Source organism: Tupaia chinensis, unplaced genomic scaffold, assembly GCF_000334495.1.
Source record: "Tupaia chinensis unplaced genomic scaffold, TupChi_1.0 Scaffold000117_2, whole genome shotgun sequence".
NCBI classification, from domain to species: domain Eukaryota; kingdom Metazoa; phylum Chordata; class Mammalia; order Scandentia; family Tupaiidae; genus Tupaia; species Tupaia belangeri.
This window is the reverse complement of record NW_006159583.1, coordinates 3809830-3818130: the sequence shown is the minus strand read 5'-3', so window position 1 is coordinate 3818130 and position 8301 is coordinate 3809830. Positions and strand designations below refer to the sequence as shown.

Genomic DNA, 8301 nt, shown 5'->3' with positions numbered 1-8301 from the left:
GTCCTCTATGGCAATGGAATGTGTCTGGCCTGAAAGCAGAGAGAGAGCCTGGACCCAGTAGAGGATAGGGGAATGCAGATGTTCTTTCTAAAGACCTCCTTAGAAAGGGGAGACAGCTTTAGCTGTGTGAAAGGCAAACACGTGCCTTTAAAAAAAAAAAAATAGAAGTTTCAGAAAACTTCCTTGAAAGCAAACATACTTAACTTTAATTGACTTGTGATTGTAGCAAACCTGGAACTACCTGGTAGTGAGATTGTGTTTGTGTGTATGCCGTCAAGCATAATGTAGTTCATTCAGAGGAGACAGGGCTCAGGAGGGCCAGCCTGGCACTGGCAGGCCAAACAAGAGGCCTGGGCCTTGGAGAGCTTCTGGAGAAGGTGGGTGCTCCACATGGCATTGGTGAAAGCAATACCTGTAGAACATGTTTTAGGCTTCATTTGACTGAAAAGGACAATACACTAGGTTTAATTTCCACCCCCTCTATTTAGCAGATACACAAATAATTATCTCAGGACAGAAATGACAATAGGTTAAGTCATAGCTGATGTGATATAAGCAGTTATTAAACTCAGTAACTTAAAAGTGGTCTCAGGACCACTTTACTCTCCTGAAAATTATGTAAGAGTCCAGAGGGCTTTCATGTGAATTGTATCTCTTGAAATTTACATTATAAGTCGAAACTAAAAAGTTCTAAAAATATTTAAGTTAAAAGGAATCACTTAGTGAAAGACACCTATCTGAAAAGACTGCATATGATTCCAAATACATGACATCCTGGAAAACGGAAAATAGGAGAAAAATCAATGGTCAACCCTGATCTCATTAGAAGAATCTAAATATTGGGAAGCTAGTAAGCTCATGGTAGCCTCTATGCCAGTATTTTTACCTCAAATTCATCCTGAATTTTTTCATTGGCAACAAATACCGTCAATTGTTTTCCTTGAAGTGGCAAGCTCACTTCATTTTCCAGAAAATGTCTGCCAGATATTTAAAATGAATCGCATACTTTGTCACTGATTCTCTCACATTAAAAAAAAAGGTGCTTTATGAAAACAGTGGCTTCAACTCACAAATCAAACATTCATACAGATGCCTTTTTTCTAGACATTGTTGTACTTCTGTGTGCAGTAGGAGTGCTGTGTACATACTTACCTCCTTATCATGTAGGCTATTAGAAAGGGTTGTAATATAAAAAAGTGTTTTTTCTGTTTCCTCAAGGATAACTATAAGTGATACTAACTTATGTTTCACTGTAAGAACATACTGGCAGAGAACACAAGGACATTTAGTACAATTTAGTCCTCCAATTTGATGACACCAAGAGGTCTCTTCATCATTGTTGTGGCACTGTTGTTGAAAATGGCAACACCCTGAAAAGGACAAAGTCAGTGTGATTATGAAAATGTGCATGACTTTATAACCCTCTGAAAGAGATTCAGAAACTCTCAGGTCTGCAGACCACACTTTGTCTACATTATAGTAGTAATACAAAAATTTTAAGAATTAACTGGTAGTCGACCACGGTTTGAGTCGCAGACCTGGTGGCTTAAACTCACACCGGGCGCGTGTGCATGTGTGTCCAAGATCCCGAGAAGAGAATGGAGGAGAAGGGATTGCGGCGTGGCCATCCTCCCTGGGGGATGATTTCTTGCTTTCTGTCTCTTTTTCTGGCAAGCACACGCACCCTATAGTAAAAAACTTCCAAAAACAAACAAACAAAAAGAATTAACAGGGCTAGCCCGTGGCCTAGTGGTTAAGGGAGCTTGATCCCGTGTAACTGATCATGCCCTGGTGGCTTGAAAAACACACTGCATTGTATGTGCTTATATGCTCAAAATCCTGATAGGATGGAAAAATGGAGGAGGGATTATGGCATGATTACTCTCCATTGGGGGGTGCTTTCTCCCTGTCTGTCTCTCTGATAAGCATATGTACCCTCTAGCAAAATAAATAAAAAAAATAACCATTCGCTGGGTTAAGTAGAAATTTGGCACATTGTCATTTTTGCTCTAGGATTCTTACAATTGAAACAACAAAAATTGTGTTTAAAAATTAATGTCAAGGGCTGGATCCATGGTCTGGTAGTTGAGGGAGCTGCTTTCCACATGGCCAACTATGCAGCTTGAGCCTGGGACCTGGTAGCTTGAGAAACGTGCCAGGTGTGTGTGTGTGTGTATGTACGTGTGCCCAAAATCCTGAAAGGAGGAAGAAATGGAAAAGAAGAGATTGTACATGACTATTCCCCATGGTGGAGGCAGCAGTGGGGGAATTCTTTATACTTTTCTTCCCTCTCAGGTGAACATGTGCCCTAAAAAAAATAAATAAATAAATAAAATAAAATATGAAAATGGAGAACCAAGAAGAATATAATGAAAATTTCCCATTAGAAATAACTGACAGCGGCCAGCAGGTGGCATGGTGGTTAAAGCCTTGGATTTCTATATGGCCAACTGTGGTTTGAGTCCTGGACTTGCTGGCTTGCTTTCTCACTTTTTCTCTGTCTCTCTGGTCAAATTTAAAAACTAATAATAAATAAAATCAGTACATCTGTTAAAAAAATTGAAGAAATAACTGACGAAATTGTAAAGTTTTATATTTAAAATTGAACTTTGCACTTGAGTACATGGACCTCATTTTTATTTGAGAAATAATTGCATTGTGTTAGATAAATATTTTGTTCCTGTTTTCAAAATCTCTAATATAACTGCATTATGGTAACTGAGTCATCTTTAACCCAAAGAAATGTTGTTTCTCTATGTTTCCTTGCATTTAGATTTTAAAAATAACTTTTTTTTTTCATTGAGACATCTCTCTGAATACATGCTTTCTCACTTAAAGGTAGTGTTCTTGTTGGTTTGTGTCAAGTGTTTTTTAAAATGCATTACTGAATCTATTTCCAGAGTAGAGCACTCTCAAGATTGAGATGCATCTGTGAGCCTCTTGTCTTTAGAAAATGAGCTTGTGCTTTTCAGACGAGATCATAGAACTTCATGTGTGACCTTGACGTTTGTCCTCACTGCTCACTGGATATACTAAGAAAGATAAATAAGAACTCTTTGTACTGTCTTGAGGATTTAGGCAAGATATGCAACTGGCCTGTATCCTTGAACTTGGACACAGAATTAGACCTGTGATTAGATGGAATTTACATTGACCTATTCTCACATTGGCCATAAGAGGGAGACACAGGCTAGGAAATGTGACTGTAAGTGAATAGAAATGTTTACTGACATTGTATAGTTCAGGGGTGAGAAACTGAAGCATAGCTTGAAACAGTGGTTTGAGAGTCTATGTGACTATAATTCTAATACATATAAAGAATGATGCATGTATTGATAGCTATGATCTTACTCAAATTCAAGATGAACATTATGTTGTTGTAAATGTGGAAGGAGGTTTAATTAATGCTTGTCAATTTGTGTTAACTAAGATGTCCAAACTTCTATGAATATGAGGTGGAATGAAAGCTTTTTGAAAGAGTGAGAAAAAGAGCTGGAAGGAAGAAAGAGAGAAGGGAATTAAGGAAGGTTATTTTTGAAATTTTTACAGCTCTTACATGAGGAACCAGTGTCTAGTTTTAAGTTTAAAATATCTGATAGGTCACTTAAACTCCAAATCCTCTTTGTAAAATAATTATCAAAAGCTAAGTCTACTTATATCTACTTATAGATAGATGCTAAAGGACAGAAAAAATGAAAATCCCTGATGCTTCTGTACCAATGCCATTGGTAATTCCATCTTTATCTTTCTCCTTTACCTGGGGACACATTTCTATGTGTTTTAAGTGCAGGAAGCAGTCAAAAGAGATACATAGATGTGTAAATAAGAAAACTTTATGCAAGTTATTCCCTGTTCATCCACAGTAATAAGGAACTGGGATGTTCTGACATAGTTAATATCTAATTAACCCAAAGTTATACTTGATTTACTGACTTTTAAGGAACAAGAAAATAAATGAATCTACCTCTAAAATTACAGAAAGTGTAATGTTATTTGTTTGTAGAGATTTTTGTCTTAGGGCTCACATACTTGCCAGAGAGAGAGAGGCAGACTGACAGTGAGAGGGAAAGTGAAAAATCAACCAGTAGGAGAGATGGCCACGCCAAAATTCCTTTCTTCCATTCTCCTCCAGGGGACCTTGGGCATGCACACATACGTATCCGGCGTGAATTTCAAGCCACCAGGTCCCAGAGTCGGCCATGTGGGAGTCCAGTGACGTAACCACTACGCCATCTGCTGTCTTTTTTTCTTAAAGCTGTTTGGAATTCTAAGAGCACATTAAGGTTATGATTTATAATATCTATTACCATGAAAAATTGTTTTTATTATACTTTATAGTAATTTGATAGTGGGTAAATGGAAATAAATTATATTTGATTTTTTATGGGTAGCTATGTCTTTTCACTATATTTAGTTCAGTAAATGTTAAAGTTTTATATCAAGATTTTCTCCAGTTCCTGTGTACTCTTTAATTTCCTGTTTGTCAACCAGTAACTTTGAAACATTTAATTTTAGCCTTCCTTTACAAATGTACAACAAAGTGAAATTTTGCTTTTACTTTTAGAGAGAGAGGTGATTTTGCCAGGGTCTCACTGTGCTGGCCCTCTGGCCTAGTCTCCCCATTAGCTAGGATTCCAGGTATGCTCCTACACCCGGCCTGGTTAGGGCAGTCCAGGAGCTGAACTGAGCCTGTTGTACAACAGTACCTTGTTGCTGTGCTACTGTGGCTGAGCCTGAAACTTATTTTTGAAGGAACCAGATTCACAGAAATAAAGTGCCATGGTGCCTAGAGAAAATGAAGAATGGAATCCTAAGTCTTGTTCTCTCTGTGGGTTTCCAGGCACTGTTAACATCAGGGGTTCACTGTCTATAATGTAGACAAGCCAAATGGCAGCTGTATTCAACAAATGGTGCATAGTCACCAAGCAAAGCCAGCAGAGGTGCCAGCTCTCAACAAGAGTAGGGAAAAAGGTAGCATGGCTGAAGGTTTCATAACTCCCAGGTAGAATTGGATGGGTAATTTTATCTGTCTTCTCCACCGTCCCCCACATCTCCTTTCCTAATTGCTAACCTGAAAAAACACATTGTGCTTTCTGCATTGATTTCCCCCCTCTGCCTAGAATCAAATGGAAATACTAATGAGTAATGAAATAGCCTAAGGCAGACAACAGGGTAGGAAACAGTGAATTTGATTAATTAATCTGTCCTGAATAATCAAGAGGCTATAATATTATCTGTGATACATCTAAGTAGTGGGGAGTTTTTTCATTAAAACAAGACTTATTTTTATCTAAACAAAATAATGCATATTTTAACTGACTTTGAGATCAGTGTCTTTGGGACCAGAGTCTCTAGAAAGGACACTAATTGCTACTTTCCACTGTCCTCTATAATACCTACCATTTGCCAAAACTTATAGTCAAGCTGAAATAGAAAATGGTACACTCCCCTTCTTAAAACCTTTTATTCTTTTAGGGACAGTGCACTATTGTTTCATTGTGGTATGTATGTATGCATGTATTGATTGATTGCCCTTTCTCCTACCTACCTATCTTTGACTGTGACTTTCATTTTTCTTTATACTTACATGCAACTTAGTTCTGTCTGTTGGTTTCATATCCTTTCATTAAGACTCTCAAATTCAGAGTCCCTAGCTCTAATGCTTCACCTAGGCAATACACCCATCATTCTGCCTCTTTTCCTTTTTCCTTTTGAGATCGCAGTTTCCAAAAGTTAGGCCTCTTTTATACTTAATTACCATAGTCTGACTCTTCTTCATCTTCAGTGGTGCCTTCAAAGTCCTCTCTTACCTCATTTCTTTCTTTTTTTTCTTATTTCTTCTGAGAGAGAGAGAGAGAGAGAGAGAGATCACTCAACAGAATCTTCATAGCACAGTCCATCTCCAGCCTCTGCCAGCCATGATTATGGGCACTTGCATGCCCAGTGTATATAGGGAGTCCTGGGGACATGAACCTAGGACCTTCCTATGTGGTTGCACTGTTACAAAGCATTGCGTTACCACTGAGCTGCTGCAGTTGACCTCTTTCATCTGATTTCTTTTTTTTTTTTTTTTAAGACATTTTTGCTATAGGGCATATGTGCTCGCCAGAGAGAGGCAGAGAGACAGAACACAAGAAATCACCCCTCACAGGGATGGCCATACTGCAATCCCTTCTCCATTCTCCTCTCGGGGTTTAGGCATGCACACACACTTGCTCATCTTGAGTTTTAAGCCACCAGGTCCGGGACTCAAACCATGGTCGACTACGTGGGAGTCCAGTGACGTAACCACTGTGTCATTTGCTGGTCCCATTCCATCTGATTTCTATAGCAACCATTCAAGTGTGAGTTCTTGCCATCTAACAATACCTGACATTTGCCATTCTCCTCACCCAGCCTAAACCCCTGCAGTAGCCTCCTGAATACCAGGTGTCACTGGCTCTGCTCCTCTACTTTCAGCCTGTTCATTTCATCGAAGCAACAGCTAAGTTTTTAAAGCATAAATTACTAGATCATCAGGAAAGTCAGCATACTTTTCTGTGTTTTTCTATGCAAAAATATGTCATGATTTTCCCAACAACTCAATAGGACATCTGAATCCTTCCTCTAAATCAAAGGAGAATCAGTTTCAACCTCCTTTCTTGAGCCTTTCGTGAATAACATACACTGTCCACCCATGGCTCTTTGATCTGTCTTTTGCTTTTCTTGTCTCTTGTACTTGGCCAGAATCATTGCTGCAGACTGCTAGGTGGCCTTTTTGCTGGAATATTCTTCTGAGTTCATTCTGTTTTTATCTATTAGATCAGTCTAATATTAAAGAATATACCTTGTGGGGCCAGCAGATGGCGAAGCGGTTACATTGTTGAACTCCCCCATGGCCGACTGTGGGTTAAGTCCCACACTTGGTGGCTTGAAAATCACCCCAACTATGTGTGCATTCAAGTCCAAGATCCCAGGAGGAAAATGAAGAAGGGATTGGTGGCATGGCTCATCCCCCCAGGGGGGTGATTTCTCACTTTCCCTCTCACTGTCTCTCTCCTGGAGGTGCACCTGCCCTAAGGTGAAAACCTCTTAAAAAAAAAAAAAAAGAGAGAGAGAGAGAATGTACCTTCTATTATTTACTATAGTAATGGTATAATCTGATTCATTGGCTTAATAAGGTTCACTTCACCATCCTGTTTTCTCCTATTCATTCCTGCCTCCTTCCTATGCATCTTTATACCTGTGTTAATATTATAATACCATGTTCTTTTTACTCCTGTGCCTCTTTCCTCATCTGTTCTCACCACCTGAAGCATCCTTTCTGTTCATTTCAGTAAACTCAAAATGGACTTTAGTGTCCCTGTCTCCAAGTCTAGCTTTAAAACCAACATTAGGGTCTAGGCATGGTGGTACACACCAGTATACACAGTGCTTTGCAGGCTGGGACCACATGGGAGGCCTGGGTTTGGTTCCTGGTCCAACCTGAAGACCAGGTGGTGTTCATTTGTAATCCTAGCAACTCAGAAGGCCAAGGCAGGAGGATCACGAACTCGAGCCTGACTTGGGTACAATGATGAGACTCCGTCCAAAAAAGCTGGATGTGGTGGTCTGCATCTGTGGTCTTGGCTCCTAGTGGGACGTGTGAGGCCATGGCAAGAGGATCATGACACAACATGACCCTGTCTTTAAAGAAAAAAAAAAAGACCAGCCCTGTAGCATAGTGGCTAAACTCTGTATTTTAGGAACCACATCCTATGTGGCTGACCACAGTTTAGATCCAAACCCTGATGACGTGTAAAGCATGCCAGGCATGTGTGAGTGCATGCCTAAAATCCTGATGGAGAAATAGAGGAGAAGGGATTGTGGCATGGCGGCGCCCCACTAGAGGGTGTGTTCTCTCCTTTCTCTTTTATCTCTCCTCCAGGAGTGCACACGTTCTTTAACAGTAGAAACAAGAACAAAGATACCTACATTGCTTTCCCTTTAGATCCTTCCTATATAAGTTGTATGCTTCATGGTAATTAATTCTTTTGCCATAAACGCTGATTTACTAGTTATTTCTGTCAATTCCTCAGATATCTGAAGGCCATCCAGGCTAGAATAACCTCTCATCTCTGTCCTCTGGTAAATGTACTGTTTCCTGTAGAATTAGACGGATGGTAACTAAATGACTTTATTTGAAACTTGATATGTTAGCATTTTTTTCAAGCCTCTATTTGGAATACTTCAGCCTTTTTTTCTTTTCTTTTCTTTCCTAGAAAGTGGTTTTTTTTAAGCAACATTCAACTTTGTGAACCTGAAGAATTTCGACCATTCCAA

The 8301-nt window shown here is 39.4% G+C and overlaps 1 protein-coding gene across 19 annotated transcripts in view; it reads left to right on the top strand.

Moving 5' to 3' along the window:
- The window catches only part of EPB41L2 (erythrocyte membrane protein band 4.1 like 2), a 253789-nt gene extending 245488 nt beyond the window's left edge, over nucleotides 1-8301 (top strand). For all 19 annotated transcript variants that reach the window (XM_006144276.3, XM_006144277.3, XM_006144275.3 and 16 more), the window contains one exon: nucleotides 8241-8301. The gene's annotated coding sequence lies outside the window, so the exon portion shown is untranslated. The remainder of the gene's footprint in view (nucleotides 1-8240) is intronic.